At 39.2% G+C, this 18927-nt stretch overlaps 1 pseudogene; it reads left to right on the top strand.

The window, feature by feature from the left end:
- The first annotated feature begins 1936 nt into the window (after window positions 1–1936).
- LOC147438718 (uncharacterized) lies at window positions 1937–12949 on the top strand (annotated as a pseudogene).
- Window positions 12950–18927: the final 5978 nt, after the last annotated feature.

The following is an 18927-nucleotide window of genomic DNA, read 5'->3' as shown; positions in this document are numbered from 1 at the left end:
CGTAGCCAATTTTTTAAATACGTTTTTAGCATATATATAAGGAAATTAATCAAAGCATACTTGCAAAGATTGAATTAGAAAAGGGTGACAAGATTACATTCGTGAAAAATCTACAAGTATGTGACTTTTAAATTAGGCCTTAAATGGACTTGACTTTTAACCTATAGTGAGGCCTCTGATCTTTGTTTGAATGTACATTAGGAGATAATGTATACTTGGGAGAGACTCTCTCAAACTTCTTTACACTAAATCCAATAGGGAGGTGAATTCATATGTGGTGACATTGTAGATGCGTTGAGTTGTTTACATGGGTTTGTGGTCAAGTCCCTATTGTTTTCATCCTACAAACAAGTGACATTCTTGTATTGGAATTTTTATTGGTTTGTGCATCCAAGATGAACTATATAAACATCTAATGACACTAGATAAGCAATTATCCATCATGGGCATTTGGACCCTTGGGGTATTGAAATTAATGTGGAATATTTTAATTCATGCTTTTCTTCTTAAAGTATTTTTTTGGTGACAATGTTTTACCATTCAAATGGCTGATTCAACAAACTTGTGAAATGGGGCTAACAAGGAACTCCTATAGTGATCAAAGTAATAATTTGAAAAAAGTTGCAAAGTGAGATTCTAGGGGCTGCAAAATGGGTGGATGGATAAAGTTGCAGTCCTAAGGATGGATGGATCAAGTTGGGTTATAAGTAAACTCCAATTGCGTAGTTGGTTATAAGTGAATAGAGTAGTAATCCCATTTCCCTAGGAGCCAATAACTCCTAGTGGACATGCCCTACATCCCAAGAGTTAAAAAATAACTAGGTATGATCCTCTTGTGATCGTAGAAAGGAATTCATAGGACCATGTAGTTTTGTAAGGCTCGCTTCTTCTATGAGGTTCATGTAGAGTCAAATACTAAACCCGAGTGGCTCAAGCTACATTACATTGTGACAAAGGACCATCCATTGAATAAATTCATTTTTACTCTATTTGATAGTACGATAGGATCTAGCAATCTAGGTAAACATTCAATTGCTATGATAGTTTAGTAATTGAGTGGGGAGCCTCTCAATGAGTGCAACTACAAGGATGGACCTTATGCACGTAGCCTTGTTATTCATGTATTCCTAGTAGCCTAGTTGATACCAACAATGATATGATTATCCAGGTGATGCAACAAGGAAAACACCAATGAAAAAGTAGCGACTAGCTTGTCAAACTTCCAATATATTCAAAGTAGCTCTAGTGGAATTACTACTCAAGTTCTAAAGGCACTACGTACCATAGTTTAAACTTTAACTTAAGCATGCAAGAACATGCATATGCCTCTCTTTTATGATCTTTTATGTTGCTCTTTGTGTGGTACATGAATTCTCTCTCTCTCTCTCTCTCTCTCTCTCTCTCTCTCTCTCTCTCTCTCTCTCTCTTTTCGACCTAGCCGTTTCTCTCTTCTTCCTCCTCAGCCTCCCCCTGAGTGAGGGGCTGCTCTGTGGGGGGGCATCAAGCCCTAGCTCGCCCCCTCCCTCCCAACTCAGATCGAACTGTCCTGGTCCCGGCTCACCCTGCGCGGCCTGGTCTCGGCTTCCTGCGCGACCTGGCCCTGCGTGGTCATCTGCGACCTTGCCCGATTACGCCTCTGTCAACCTGCTCGGCAACCTGCCTTGCCCAATTCCGCCCCCGTCAGGCAGTTCTGCTCGGTGGTGCCCTGCTCCATTTTGCATTCGGCAACCCGCCTTACCTCACCTTATGAACCGAACCGCCTTAACCTTTTACCTAAGGGGTTTGTGTACCTAAGGGTGTGTGTGAGTGAAGGTGATTCTCACCCTTGCCTTTCGACCTCAACCACAAGAAAGTCGGCCTTAACCCCGACCTAAGGTGACTGTCTCGAGAAGGAGACTGATTCGAGAAGGTCCCAAGCAACTCACCCTTGGCATCCATGGCTACCCGGGCCTCGTCCCGAGGTAAGCTCAGCTTCGCTGGAGTCGTAGCAACACCTCCCAAGGCAGACAACATCACCCGCCTCCAAGCCGAAGTCGAAAACCTCCGTAAGGAGAATGACAAGCTGAAACAAAGGCTTACAGTTTTTCGAAGCTCGGCTTGCCACAATAGAGAATCGCAAGGAGGAGGAGCTGAAGCAGATCAAAAACAAGCTCACGAAGGAAAAGGAAGAAGTAGAGACGACCGTCACAAAGGAGGTCAAAACTCAAATACAAGAGGTAATCTCTCACAGGCTCGAAGATCGCGTGGCCTCCACATTACGTGAACAACAACGGCAAGAGGAAATCGCCCTCAATGTTCGCATTGGAGGGCTCCCAAGCGATTGGAAAGGGGAGGGAGACCTCAGTCACGAGTCATTTGCCCGCATCCAATCCGCAATCCCCATGGTACAGTGTGATTCGGCAACCCTCACTTCTCTTACACACGAACCTCGCACCAATCATGCAATCTACACCTTCAAAACCAAGGCGGACCGAATCAAATTTCTTGAGCAATCAAGGCTTCTCAAGGACACCAAAATATGGTTTGCAGAAGATCTTACACCTGCACAACTCAAGCAAAAGAAAGTAGAACTACAAAATGTGCGAGAAGCTCGTTGTCGTGCTGTGACACGTACATAGTGGGAACGCATGCTACAAGATCTATCTTGTATTTTTTTTAGATACATAATTATATTTACTATAGTGTACATATGCATATTTAAGTATAATAATAATCCTTCTATCTCATCCTATTTTTTTTAGATACATAATTATATTTACTATAGTGTACATATGCATATTTAAGTATAATAATAATCCTTCTATCTCATCCTATTATTTTTCTCAAGGGTAACATATCCTTACTTTACCGTCAGAAAATACTATGGGAAAAGCATCAATAGCTCCGCCTCTTTAACTTGGGGCAAAAAGCATTGATTCTTTATTTCTACTATTTCATTATCATCTCACACCCTAGCTAGATCCTATATCTAGGGTAGACTCCAATATATATATATATTCTATGTATTTTTTATACTTTTCTTATATTTCTTTTTAAATAGCTACAAGGAGAGAATCAAATCCTAGTGGGACACTAGGTGGCATGATTTCAAAGATACACTTATTTTAATGCATTATTGCAAGCATGATTACAAAACTTTGTCAAGGAGAAATGTCATGCTTTCATATGGCATGAGGTGTCCTTTGGAATTAAATGAAAGTCTAGGCTAAGGAGACCACATGAAGACTTTTGCTGCCATAAATGGACCCTATTTTGATGAGTTTTTTACACAAGGTTCCAATTCGAATTGGAAAATGATTTTAAAATGAAAATCGTAGCTAATGAGCTGAAGTTTTTGCCCATATTTTTACTTTTTTATTTGGAGCCACGGTTGAGGAGATATGATCAAAATACTGAACCCCAGTCTGCCCACATCATGCAGGGGCAGCTCATTTCCAACTTTTCCAATTCCTGTTCACACTGGCTCCTCTCTTCTTGTGTAAACCCTTGGGGGTTCCCTTCACCTATAAAAGGGGACCTCTTCTTCCTTGGAAGGAACTCAAGCATTCAAGCCATTGATGAGAGGAATTCTTGAGGGAGTGAGTAGTAATGTCTAATTGTACTTAGCCCCATTAACATAAGCCCAAGCCTACACTTTCTCCTAGAGGAAGACTAGCCATTCTTGTACGCTATCCTTGGAAGATCAACTCTAATCAAAGAAGGTGTTGTACTTGGCGTAATAATCAAAGTGGAGTGCTCCCCTCTTCTTCTCTCTCCATCAATAATGGTGCCGAAGGGTTTGTCAAGTAAGATGTGTTCTACATTGATGTTTTCTTGATTTCTTGTTGTTTTCTTTTTCATCTCTAATCCAACATATATATATATATATATAATCTCATCTCTTTAACCAAATCTATCTCTTTCACTCTTAGTAATTCATCCTCTCTATAAATTTTAGGTTCTCTTTGCTACAGGTACATCTCTCCCCACAGTATCCTTATTGTCTAATGGCAAGAATAGGGCTTGGGAGGGAAAATTCTCATCTCTTAACTTCTCTCATATCTATATTTCTCACATACTATCCTAGATGAATAACCCACATGATGATCATTTCTATCGCTTTCACTCTGTACGATCTATTAGAATTAACATATGGATTAGCCGAAAAATACACTTTCAGCAACGTATAGTGTTTCTCTTTGGCCCAGAAAGGCTTAATGAAATACTTCTATCACCGGATCCCATCATACTACCTCTCTTAGACTATAACTTTTCTTTTGATGTAAGCGTAGCTATCTTGCTATGAACCAAGAGGATTTGTACACACAATTAATCCGAATCACTAGACAAAATATATATATGATGGTAAGCACAAAACTACAATTCCAAAGAACAATTCGTAGCCTATTTGGTGAGCCAAGATGGAATGCCATTAACTCATCCATTAACCCTTTCATATTACCCACGATACGATATGACCATAGCCTTGATGTTTTCATCTTCGTATTGTTTTGACATTCTCTTTTGCGTTCTTTCTTTGTGTGTGTGAGTGCAAGAGAGAAAGAGTGAGTCTTCTTTGATTGCACTTCTTTCCAAACCCTAGTCTTCATGGCATCTATGGTTTAACTCCTTCATATAGTTTTTGTTGAGTTCTCTCACAAACTCTCACAGCCATAAGCCCGGTGCTTTCCTAGCAAAACCGTAAATTTCTCGACATATTTTTGGTGAACCCGACGCGAATCTGCTAGGGTGAGAGTTTGTGGGTAACCATGGGTGATCATGTTGAGCAACAGGGTATGCATTTTGACCCAGCAACAATGCAAATGTTTCATGCATTTGCAATGTTCATGCAACAACAACATGCTACTGAAAGAAGGGAGATTTCAGCAACGAAGGCCATACAAGCGGTCGTCAACAGAATGGATCAGTTCAATGGAAAAGATGTAACCAAGTACTTACGCGAGTATGTGAAGGAGATGGAGCTACATCGCGTGTCAGAAGGTGAGATGATTCAAAGCTTTGAGCTAGTTGTTGCTCCAGAAATTAGGGAGCATGTTAGGGCAATTAAAGATGGGCATAGGAGAAATTGGGAAGAACTCAAAGTAGCTTTAAAGGAGGAATATTTCATGGAGGACTCTGAGAGAGTGACCAAAAGGACATTCTTAGAATGGGTAGTCAAGCCAAAGCAAGGACTATCAATAACAGAGCTACTTAGGGAATTTAAGCGACGCTATGCACAACTCACTAGGACAGAAAGGGCCACACTAGATGCAGAGAAGACAGATCTTTTCTTACAAGCTGCAGGTAATGAAAATTTGGAGCTTCTTCTTGAAGATAAAGATGCTGAGCAAGGACTAAAGACCGATTGGAATGAGGTTGAAGGTGCTGTCTCACTGCTTGCCAAATGACAAAGAAGAAGGGACAAGATGGTAGTAAACACTATAAGTCCTTCCACCTCAACTTCTGACAAAATGGTAAAGCCTACTTTTATCGCTCCTAAGTTTGATGAGTCCATGCTAAATGAGCTTGTGAAGGGAATGCGTGACTTGAAGGTGAATTTTGCAAAGCTTGAAGAAAAAGGCCAACCATCAGGGCCACTTCCTAGGCAAAGACAACAGCCCAAAGAAGAGTTTGTTAATAGATGTATTTGGTGTGATAGTACAGACCATGTAAGAAGGGATTGTGATGATTTTAGTGATGCTTTGTCAAAAGATGTTGTCTTTTTTAAGGATGGTAAAATCCACTTAAGAGAGACAGGTCTACCCTTGAGAACTAACTTTGGGAAGGGGGGAATGCAAACCTTAGTTGAAGATATGGCAACCAAGCATGCCACCTCTTCAGTTGAGGCAGCTACTTATGGAGTAAAAATTGAACATTTTTGTGATGAAGAGGTGAGTGACCATCATGGTCAAATTTGGCCAAATGTCATGCAATTAGCTAAAAAGGGAAAGCTTACAAAAGAGATTCTACATGAAGCAGGTGATTGCATACGTCTAGAAACAGGATGGAATGATCCAGTGGACTCATTGTCAGTGCATGCTTACATTACAAAATGCCAACAAAATGAGGCAATTGTAGAAGAGAAGCGCAGACGTGAGAATGCTGATGAAGGACCATCAAAAAGAGCTTCTAGAAGTGGGGGAAGAAGCGACTCAATGCCTTCTCAAACACCCTCAACACAAGGAGCATCTCCACCTGAAGTACTCATGGAGGAGTCTACAACAGGAAAGAAGAAAGAGCCAACGAAAGGTAAGACAAAAGGCCCAACTTATAAACTACAATCTGATATTGAGGCTGCTACAGATTTAAAGAAAGTCTTGGAGGAAAGGATCTTGAATAGCAAGATTGAGTTTACTCTGGGAGAAGTTCTTGGCATTGCAAAGCGTGAATTCCATGAGGAGATCATTGACATCATCAAGAGAAAGAGGCAAACCCTTGCTGAAGTTTCTCGTCCACAGGTTGAAGGGGAAACCTCAAAGACACAAGGGATGCAACTGCAAAATAAGGAGAATGATGGAGCTGTGGTAGGATGCTACCAATCTAGTGGGAGAGTGAAGCAAGTGTATTTCTCAAATGATGATGAAGAAGTTGAAGATATTCCTAGGAGTTACTATTCACGAAGTCATTGGGCAAGGGCTACTACAGAAACTTTGGTCAAGGTAGGTGATCTGGAAGAGCCATTTGTTGCCTTGATTGACCATGGTTCAGAAATAAACATAATGTCAAAGAGTCTCTACAACAAGTGCAAATGGCCGATGGGCACAGATCATGGCTGGATGGTAAAAGTGGCAAACAATTCATCTGGTGAATTGTATGCAGCATGTCCAGGTGTGAAGGTAACAATAGGTGATGTAAAGATTGACCAAAACTTCTTTGTACAGGATACATCTTCATATCATCTCATCCTTGGACAACCCTACATTGTGGGAGTTCGAATGGAAACAAAGGTAATGGACGATGGTTCAGCATATGCTAGAATACGTAGCAAAGATGGTAAAAGAGCTGTCCAATTTCTCACAGTCTGTGTAAACCATGAAAGAAATCGTGACAACCTCAGAGAACATCCTCTACCAAAGGTAAGCAAAGAGTTTCATGATCATAGAGAAATGATGGGTTTTGGCCAAGTACCATTGTAAAGCGGGATTGCAGTGGTACAGAAAGAAAAAGGGTCTCGCTTGATCCAAAAATAGGTGAAACTTTCTCGATGATCTCCTTGGTAACAAGGAATGGATCAGTATGTTTTACAAAACTTGAAGATTTGAAGAGATATGAGAGGCAATATGTGCATAATGTACAAATAGGCATGAAAAAGAGTGGGTTGCTAAAGCCTACTGAAAATGTTTTGGGTTTGTGTGAACAAGTTTCTTTTGTAGATACTATGGGTGAGCTTGATGCTATAATGAGGTCTAGTTTGCATCTTGAAAATGAAGTTGTGGAAGTTTGCTCTATGGAAATGTATCAAGTAATAGAAGCCTTTAAAGAAAGCCAAACAGTTGGCCCAGAAGTCCATGTTGAAACTAAATACAAGAGTGTAGCAAAGAAGGTGAAACCAGTAGCTTCACCCTTACCACCCAACAACAGGGAAAAGATTAAACAGGCTTCTTTACAACCACGTTTGCGGAATCCTAAAAAGATCTGGCATACCTTCACAAAGGAGTCTTTTCAAGACTTGCAGATTGGTTGCGAGGAGTTTCTAACACAGGAGGAGACAAAGTGCTTCAAAGAAATGCTTTCAAAGCATGGTAAGGCTTTTGCATTTGAGCCACATGAGATAGGATGTGTTGATCCTTATATTGTAGCTCCTATGGTAATTTTCACAATACCTCATGTGCCTTGGAATCTGCGGCCTATTCCGGTTCCAAAGGCTCATTTGCCAAAGTTAGTAGAGCTACTGAATGAGAAAATCAAAATGGGAATCTTGGAGCCTTCTTGTGCTCTATACTCAAACAGGTGGTTCACAGTTCCAAAGAAGAATGGTTCTCTATGCTTCATCCAAGTTATGCAACCAGTGAACAAGGTGACAATTAGAAATGTAGGTACAGGTCCAATTGTGGATGAATTTGCAGAGGCGTTGGCAAGGAGGGCAATCTACTCAATGGGGGATCTCTACTTAGGGTATGATCAATTTCAGCTTGCAATTGAAAGCAGAGACTTGACAACCATGAGGACACCTTTGGGTTTGGTAAGGATGTGTACCTTGCCACAGGGAGCAACCAAATCGGTTGCACATATGATGAATGGGATGAATAAGGTCTTACGTGACTTTATTCCTCAAATCACAATGCCTTTCATTGATGATTTGCCTATCATAGGATGTGAAGAAAGTGACAAAGATGAAGCTTTGGATCTCAAGGGATGTCGCAGGTTTGTGGTAAATCACATAAATGATTGTGATAAAATTTTGTCTAGGTTGGAAGAAGTGAATCTTACATTGTCAGGGAAAAAGTCTATGTTTGGTGTCAAAGAAGTGCTCATTGTGGGCACATGTGCGGACCATATGGTAGGAAACCTTGTCCATCAAAGGTAGATGCCATCCAAAGAATGAAAGAAACATGCACTAGCATCACTGAGGTTAGAAGGTTTCTGGGAGCATGTGTCTTCTATGTTATTTGGATTCCACATTATGCACATGTAGCTGATCCTCTTTATCAGCTGCTTAGAAAGAATCAAAAGTTTAAATGGACAGAAGCACATGTAAAATCCATGAAAAAGATAAAGGAGTTACTCCAGTCAGCAATGACTTTGAGAAAGGTAGACTATGAGTGTCAAAGGCCAGTGATTGTGACAGTAGATACCAGTCCTACAGGGATTGGATGGGCAATAGGGCAAGATGACAAAGAAGGACACGGGTATGTGGTAAGATTTGGAGCAAAGGTACTAAGTGCTCGCCAAAGAAGCTATCCACAAATAAAGAGAGAGTTATGGGTTATGGTTACAACCTTGAAAAGTGGGAAAGAGTATCTAATTAGTGCATGTGTGGTTGTAGAAACAGATTGTCTACCACTTCTTGGGATGATTACAAGCTGCTCAACACCAGACATTGCTATGTTGCGGTGGATTGCCTACATTAAGTCCTTAAATCCTGAGTTTAAGCACATTGCAGGTAAAGACAATACAGTGGCAGATATGCTATCAAGGGCAAGGTATGAAGATGAGTCACAAATGATTGATGAGGGAGATGATGTAGGCACAAAATTCTATTCTATCTCTCATGTCAAAGGTAATAATGTCTGCATGACTAATTCGCTTGAATTGTTCTTGAAAGATCTTTATGAAGGTGATTGGCTTTCTATTGGAAGGTACTTGAGTACTCTAACAAAACAGGATGATTGGTCTGAACAAGAATTCAAGAGGATATGCAGGAAAGCATATGGGTACTTTTTAAGGGATGGTTACTTGTGGAAGCATCCTAAACAAAAGGGTGCTACACCACAACGGGTTATATGTAAAAAAGAGACTCAAGTAAAGCTCATGCAAGAGTTTCATGAGAGTCTATGGGCTGGACACAGGGGTGTGTGGGCAACCTTCTCCAAGTTGAAAGAAAAATACTGGTGGAAGGGTATGTATAAAGATGTATCTCAGTTTGTAAAGTCATGTGTAACTTGTCAAATGTATTCAAATGTTCGACATCGTGATGGATTGCACCCTACATATCCACTAGCCATGCACTATAAATGGGTTGTGGATCTAGTCACGATGCCTTTAGGACTCTGGCAGATGAGATACTTGGTTCTTGCACGAGAGGACCTAACTAACCAGGTTGAAGGAAGAGCATTAAGATCTAAGACCACAGAAGCTGTGTGCAAATTTCTTCTTGATGAGGTGATTTGCCGTTATGGTTGTGTGGGAAAAATCACTACAGATCGAGGTGAACTGGATGCCGAAGAAGCAAGGGAGTTCTTTTCTAGATTAGGGATCAAGCTTTCTCTTACTACAGCTTACAACCCTGAAGGAAATGGAAAGAGTGAAAGAGGGAATCCTCCTATCATCAAAGCTTTGGCCAAGGCTTGCGAAGGAAGAGTTGGTGAGTGGCCAAAATTGTTACCATATGCTTTATGGGATGATCGTACAACACATAGCTCAGTAACTGGCTACATGCCTGCGGAGCTAATGCATGGTCAAAAGCCAGTGATGCCGATTGAGGATACAATTCCCACATGGAATGTACTACCTTGGCAAGAGGGTCTTAGTAGGGAAGATCTCCTTGCATTGCGTATAAGGCAGCTAGAGAGAAGACCTGGAGACATTGAAGCTGCAAAAGAACGACTCAAAAATGCAAGGTTGAAAAACAAGGACTATTTTCATAAGCGACATCGACTCAGGAGCAAAGCAATTGACAAAGGTGACTGGGTTTAGTGTATGATAGTAGCCTTGATAACCAGCACACAGTCATGTGTAAGTTCTCAAAAATATGGTTTGGACCGTATGTTGTAAAGCATGTGCATGAAAATGCTACTTACAACTTGTCTGAACTAGATGGTACAGAAGTAAAGATTCCCATTGCAGGAAAAAGGATTAAAATGTTTAAGAGAAGAGAAGACAATGATCTAGAAGATATTAATGAGGAAGAAAAGAAAAACACAGGTGAAGATCAAAGTGAACATGAAGCTCTGGAATCATCCAGTGAAGAAGAAAACAAGGAAGATGTACAAGAGGTCTAATCTTACAAAGAGACAATGTGGCACATACCGGAGGATGTGCAGGTTTAGAGGGGGTGGATGTGGTGCTGTGACACGTACATAGTGGGAACGCATGCTACAAGATCTATCTTGTATTTTTTTTAGATACATAATTATATTTACTATAGTGTACATATGTATATTTAAGTATAATAATAATCCTTCTATTTCATCCTATTTTTTTTAGATACATAATTATATTTACTATAGTGTACATATGCATATTTAAGTATAATAATAATCCTTCTATCTCATCCTATTATTTTTCTCAAGGGTAACATATCCTTACTTTACCGTCAGAAAATACTATGGGAAAAGCATCAATAGCTCCGCCTCTTTAACTTGGGGCAAAAAGCATTGATTCTTTATTTCTACTATTTCATTATCATCTCACACCCTAGCTAGATCCTATATCTAGGGTATACTCCAATATATATATATTCTATGTATTTTTTATACTTTTCTTATATTTCTTTTCAAATAGCTACAAGGAGAGAATCAAATCCTAGTGGGACACTAGGTGGCATGATTTCAAAGATACACTTATTTTAATGCATTATTGCAAGCATGATTACAAAACTTTGTCAAGGAGAAATGTCATGCTTTCATATGGCATGAGGTGTCCTTTGGAATTAAATGAAAGTCTAGGCTAAGGAGACCACATGAAGACTTTTGCTGCCATAAATGGACCCTATTTTGATGAGTTTTTTACACAAGGTTCCAATCCGAATTGGAAAATGATTTTAAAATGAAAATCGTAGCTAATGAGCTGAAGTTTTTGCCCATATTTTTACTTTTTTATTTGGAGCCACGGTTGAGGAGATATGATCAAAATACTGAACCCCAGTCTGCCCACATCATGCAGGGGCAGCTCATTTCCAACTTTTCCAATTCCTGTTCACACTGGCTCCTCTCTTCTTGTGTAAACCCTTGGGGATTCCCTTCACCTATAAAAGGGGACCTCTTCTTCCTTGGAAGGAACTCAAGCATTCAAGCCATTGATGAGAGGAATTCTTGAGGGAGTGAGTAGTAATTCCTAATTGTACTTAGCCCCATTAACATAAGCCCAAGCCTACACTTTCTCCTAGAGGAAGACTAGCCATTCTTGTACGCTATCCTTGGAAGATCAACTCTAATCAAAGAAGGTGTTGTAATTGGCGTAATAATCAAAGTGGAGTGCTCCCCTCTTCTTCTCTCTCCATCAATAATGGTGCCGAAGGGTTTGTCAAGTAAGATGTGTTCTACATTGATGTTTTCTTGATTTCTTGTTGTTTTCTTTTTCATCTCTAATCCAACATATATATATATATATATAATCTCATCTCTTTAACCAAATCTATCTCTTTCACTCTTAGTAATTCATCCTCTCTACAAATTTTAGGTTCTCTTTGCTACAGGTACATCTCTCCCCACAGTATCCTTATTGTCTACGGGCAAGAATAGGGCTTGGGAGGGAAAATTCTCATCTCTTAACTTCTCTCATATCTATATTTCTCACATACTATCCTAGATGAATAACCCACATGATGATCATTTCTATCGCTTTCACTCTGTACGATCTATTAGAATTAACATATGGATTAGCCGAAAAATACACTTTCAGCAACGTATAGTGTTTCTCTTTGGCCCAGAAAGGCTTAATGAAATACTTCTATCACCGGATCCCATCATACTACCTCTCTTAGACTATAACTTTTCTTTTGATGTAAGCGTAGTTATCTTGCTATGAACCAAGAGGATTTGTACACACAATTAATCCGAATCACTAGACAAAATATATATATTATGGTAAGCACAAAACTACAATTCCAAAGAACAATTCGTAGCCTATTTGGTGAGCCAAGATGGAATGCCATTAACTCATCCATTAACCCTTTCATATTACCCACGATACGATATGACCATAGCCTTGATGTTTTCATCTTCGTATTGTTTTGACATTCTCTTTTGCGTTCTTTCTTTGTGTGTGTGAGTGCAAGAGAGAAAGAGTGAGTCTTCTTTGATTGCACTTCTTTCCAAACCCTAGTCTTCATGGCATCTATGGTTTAACTCCTTCATATAGTTTTTGTTGAGTTCTCTCACAAACTCTCACAGCCATAAGCCCGGTGCTTTCCTAGCAAGACCGCAAATTTCTCGACAGCGTGCAGCAGGGAAATGGGCAGTCTACCGAAGAGGTAAAGCCATTATTCAAGAGTTTCGCACTCCCAAACTCGCTCCCTTCACACCCCTTTCTGCATAGATTTTATTCATCTTATTATCTCTCACCTTCTTTTTGGACCCTCAGTCCTTAACTGAGATGTATCCCCAAAACCCCCCACGTTTGTAATGTTTTGCCTTGGGTCCCATAGGTCATATTTGACCTCCGTGGACGATAATACAATCTATCTATCTATCTATCTATGTATCTCTCTCTCTCTCTCTCTCTCTCTCTCTCTCTCTCTCTCTCTCTCTCTCTCTCTCTCTCTCTTTGAATGCTTTCCAATTATCTTTATAGTGTTTGTGGAAAATCCATGGGATTTAGTGAGGGTTATCGTATAGTAGCACATTAATAAAAGGGAGGGGGGTTATACAAGTAAAAAAAGTGAAATTTACAAAGAACGGTCTTATATAAAAGGGTAAAAAAGGGCCATTTGATGCACACAAGTGGAATCTCTTGATTATGGTTATGGAATCCTTGTAGGCAGGGGAAACATTTTCCTAATAGTACATAGTCTAGACTTTAACTTAAGCAGATATCCCATGCGAGAGTTGCAGCAAGACAATCGATTACGGTTCTCTTTTTTGAGGGCTTGAAAAAAATAATTCTCAAAATGGACTTGCATTTAAAAACATGCACAACATTTGAACAAGTCACTAGGGAAGCATTGTACCTAGTGGACAATTGCAAAACATACAGTGAGATTATTAAGGATTTAGAGACCAATACTAGCAGTGTCTCTTCTACCATCAATGAGTCTACTACAAAACAAAGTGCTCTTGCTTCAATCACATAAAACATGGACCAGTTGGTTGAGGAAGTGGTGTAGAGAATGCATTAGACCTACTGTGAAAATCATAACATGAGGCCAGAACAACCACAAGTAGTCAATGCTCCAAGAGTGTTGAAGTGGTGTGCCATAAAGCATAAATTCAGCAACCATGACACTAACAAGTGTTTCTATATGCACAACCACGTGAAGAAAAGGCAGTATGGACCACCAGCAATGCAAAAGTTTCCATCACCTCCAAGGTGCCAAATTGGCCCAGATAATGCGATACAGTGAGGGGACAAACCGCAACCAGTATTGGAGCAACAACCATGTTTTCCTCATAAAAATCGGGCAATTGTGCGTTATGCACAACTGGTAGAACCTCTCATAACTCAGCCAATGATGCCAACTACTATGTATTATGAGGAGCCTGTCAAAGGCCACAGAAGGGACATGGAGGCAATAGCTTATACACATGATGAGAGTCCATTTTAGGCTAGTTCCAATGAAGAAACAAACCCTCATATGTGTCTCACAAACATCTAGAAATTAGTTCACCATGGAAAAAAATACACTCATGCTCATAGAAAACCAGAACTACAAGCCTAGGGCTTGTCCACCCAGGGTAGGCCAGCAAATGGGAGCACCACCAGCAACTTGACCATAGGGCCCATGCTATAAATGTGGAGGCAATCATTGGGCACGAGAGTGTCTACATAAAGGTCAACGGACAAAACTTTTTGACTTTTGTGAAAGGAGTGGAAGAGATCACTTTATTGAAATTTGCACAAAGAACCATGATAGTCTGGGGAAGGCAATTGTGAACATCATAGGGATTTACCACGTGCACAAGCGGATTGGAATCTAAGCCAATAGTCCAGTCAAAGTGATGACTCAAAGCTCAAGCTCAAGAAGCGGCTAAAAATTGACCTATAGTTGATGATTTGAGACTTTCAGAACAAACTAAATTTGAACATGGATCAATTAGAACTCAAAGAAAATCATGGAAAGCCAAAAGGGACAAAATAAAAGCGAAGAGGCTGAAGGAAAAAACAACATTGCTACAAAAAATAGAAGAACAGCTTAAACATGAGTAAGAAAGAAAAACAAATCAAAGGGTTAGAGTCAAAGACTGACTCGGTGGTTCAGTCTTGGTGGAAAATGCAAACAAGCAAATAGATATAATGTTGCAAGCCTACGAGGAAAGGATCAATAACAACCAAAATTTAGAACAAAGACTTCAAACCTCTCTGCATCTAGGAGACAAAACCAAAATACTAGGGGTGTACAAAAGACTTGTTGAAATTGATCAAGCCCTGATGGAGCCCGAAGGTCCAAAATTCCAGAGCCTATAAAGCATGGGTTAGGAAAAGAAAACACGAGAAGAAACAAACACAGTTCAGAAGGATATGATTCAAGAATTTTGTGACGGGTGTGGAAAAGATCTTATGCTCAACCCCTGATGCAGCCTGAAGGTCCAAAATTTATAGAGCCTATAAAGCATGGGTTGGGAAAAGAAAACACGGGAACATGAGAAGAAACAAACACAGGTGAAAAGGTTATGATTCAGAAATTCTATGATGGGTGTGGAAAAGATCATGTGCTCATGAACTGTGCATAGAATCCAAATAAAAAAACCAAACTCAAAACAACAAACAAGGAAGAACCAAACACCACAAAGGTGGTGGCAAACACAACAAATGAAGCAAGATCTTTAGAGATGCAGTCAATTCAGGAAGTAGATGAACCATGGCCACAATCATTGTGGGAAACAAATAGAAAGACGAAAGACAGAAGTGCAACATCAATGTCAGCACCAGTCTTTGAAATTTAGACCGTGAAATCTATATGGGCAAGATTCAATCATTGTACGACAATGCAAGAATGGAAGTTTTTGTAGATAGAAAAATTGCAACCATAATAACTTTACCATTCTTTGTAGGGAAATATGAGACAAAATAAGAGGTAAGGGTTGTGTCATCACATCAAAGTTCTATTCCACAAGTGACAGATACAAAGAGCTTACATGACTTACTATCTTCTCGAATAAGGTACACAATCACTCTCATAGAGTTGCTAAAAATCAAACCACATTTGTGGGAACAAATGAACAAAAATTAAGGAAGATGGGAGTGAAAATCCAACCAATAATTAAACTCGTGAAGGAAACCAAGAAAAAAAATCATCACGAGAAAACAATTGTAGAACCTGTATGCGTAAATAAGGTAGTGATTAATATGAAGGCAAAGACCAAAACTCCACCTTGCCTCTTGAATATAGGGAAGTGACCACCATTACAATACTCAGCAGTGGGTTAGAATAGCCATCACTAAAAAAGGGATCTGGGAGAAGTGTGGAAGGCCAACTCTCTAAAAAACACGTATAAAATCGTAATTAGCTAATAGGTATGTGGAGAGACCCTTCGGAATGTTGGAATAAGTGATAGTATCCTCATGCAGAATAGAATATGAATATATCTTCACAGTGGTGGATTTTGGAAAAGAAAACAACTTTGAAGTTATTTTGGGATGACCTTTTATGTGTCAACTCAAAATGATTCAAGATTGGGCTATGACTATCTCTATTTACGGAACAAGGGAGTCATAGCCAAGGTGAACACTAAGGACCATAGTTTTAGGGACCTAAAACAAACTCTAAGGATGAGAGAACACAATTTTACGGCACAAGGGAGTCATAACCAAGGTGAACACTAAGGACCATATTTATAGGGACCTAAACCAAACCCTAAGGATGAGAGAACACAATTGTTTTCTTGTCTAGTGAAGGATGCTCACATTTTGATGTGTACAACATCCGAATGCGGGAGTCTTAAAAAGGAGGATTACATACTAGAGAATGCAATAGAAGACGATTACTACATGAAGGAGCCATTTTCAGAGGAGCTGTTTGAAAGTCATTTTCAAAGGAGTTGTTTGAACCCTTTGGGTACGAGAAGATACTGAAAACTCTCGATGTCTCTGTAAATGAGGTGATCAACAACACATTTTTTTGACAAAGATGGCTATGATATTAGACCCTTTACAATGGTTTTTACGGCCCAAGAAACTGAAAACCTCTCTGAGACTACTGAAACAAAACAAGTAAGCAATTGTAAACGAGTAGTGAACAAGGTTTCTATACAGGACCTTTCACACGATGATGAAGACAAATACCATGATTCGAGGAGCAAGGAATTAGGAAATGATGCAAAAAACAAACCCTTGGGTGATCTAGATACGAAAATATGCAAAGAGAGGATGAGCCAATTCTCTACGAGTTTCCTAACCAAAAAATACAGAGACAAGAGAAAAACCAAAGAAGACGAACGAAGAAACAACAAACAAAATTTAAGAAACCAATGCCAAAGTTGATGGCCAAAACACAATATCTCATGCTTCTGGGAGCAGATGATTGTGTCCAAAACAAAATAACATAGAAAGCATTTCAATTCGACAAGGTTTTGAACAAAGTCAAAGAAACAACCAAAAAGGCATCAAAAATGTCGAAAACAGAATGCAAAAGTGAATATAAAAAATTAAAACAGACATTTAATGAGGTTTGGACTACGGAAATGAAAATTGAGGGGAACTCTAACTCAAAAAAACTCAACGTACCCTCGAATATATAGAAAAACTGAAAGAGGTGGAATTTATCTATGAGATAAAACACACAAAATGGGTGTCACCAATTATCTTGGTGCCTAAGAAAAATGGTAAATTATGAGTGTATGTAAATCTCAAACAAGTAAATGTTGCCACGATCAGAGATAACTATCCCTTATCCATCATTGATCATGTTATCAAAAGAGTTGCTAGAAAGGAGGCTTACAACTATCTAGATGGTTTTTCATGCTATAATCAACTCACAATCAAACTGTAGCATCAACACAAAACTGCATTTGCTACATAATGGGGTATATTTGCACATTGGATAATGCCATTTGGTCTAACCAATGCACTTGCCACATTCCAAAGGTTGATGAGTCATGCCTTAAAGGAATATATAAGATAATTCTTAGAGATTTACATAGATGACCTGTGTATGCATTCTCTTCACAGAAACGAACATGTCAATCATTTAAAGAACAACTTTGAGAAATGCAAAATGCATCGTACTTGCCTAAAGCCTAAAAATTGTGTTTTCATGATACACAAGGCAAGGTTTTGGAAAATATTGTATCTAAAAATGACATTTCCACTCATCTTGAAAAGATACAAGTGATTATTGCTCTTCCTAGACCAACAAATATTAGAGAGGTATAAGCCTTCATGGGACATTTTGGATATTGTCATAGGTTCATTTAAATGTACGTGATCATTGCAAAACCTCTACATGCACTCATAAACAAAGTTCAAATGAAACTACAAATGCAAAAAAAGGTTTTCAAAAATTGAAGGAAAAACTTATTTCTGCTCCAATTTTGATAGATCCTGACTGAGACAAGATTTTCCATGTCCATGTAGATGCATTAGCTTATGCAATTGGATGTATCTTGGCTCAACCTAGAGAAAACAACATGGATTTTTGGATCTGTTACTCGACTAGATAGCTTAACATCACAGAAAAAACCACAAAAAGAGAAGACTTAGGGATGATTTATTCTATCAAAAAGTTTAGACTTTTTTTCTAGAAAACAAATTTGTGCTCTTTGTGGATCATCATGCATTGTTGTACTTGGTGAACAAACCAGGCAATACAAGTCACATTGCCAGATGGTTCTTAATATTGCTTGAGTTTGACTTCAAAATAGTGGTAAAAAAAGAGACTACACACCAGAGAGTAGACCATTTGTTGAGAATGCTACATGGAGAAGCTCCTTCAGGGGTTAGGGATGACTTGACTAACTCATATCTCTTCAAACTTCAGATGATACCAAGGTGGAACAAACACATTATACCTTTGCTCACCATTGGTTCACTTGTGCAGATCAAGAGAAAACCATCCATTATCAAGCAATCCCAATTTAGTGCTGATTGCAGGACGCTTATACAAGTAGGGACATGATAACATACTTAGGTTATGGATTGAGCCGTGTGAAAAAGAGATATATCTAAAGTTATCTCATGTACAAATTACGGGAATCCATAATGTCAAAACGCAAGCATATTAGAGACTGATGCTACTTGGATTGTATTGGCCTAACATGCTAAAAAGTGTACACAACTCTATTAGCTCTTGTGATGTGTGTGCAATCAACAAGCCAATCAAGCATGCTACACTGTTCAAGATAGCAATAGCGCACAAGTGGGCAAAGTATAGTAAGGAGTACTTGGAGAAGGTTAACTTATAGAGAACTTGAA

Source organism: Adiantum capillus-veneris, chromosome 16 (assembly GCF_014529385.1).
Source record: "Adiantum capillus-veneris isolate H3 chromosome 16, ASM1452938v2, whole genome shotgun sequence".
Classification (NCBI taxonomy): domain Eukaryota; kingdom Viridiplantae; phylum Streptophyta; class Polypodiopsida; order Polypodiales; family Pteridaceae; genus Adiantum; species Adiantum capillus-veneris.
Note: the sequence above shows the minus strand (reverse complement) of the source record. Positions and strands in the feature narration are given on the sequence as shown.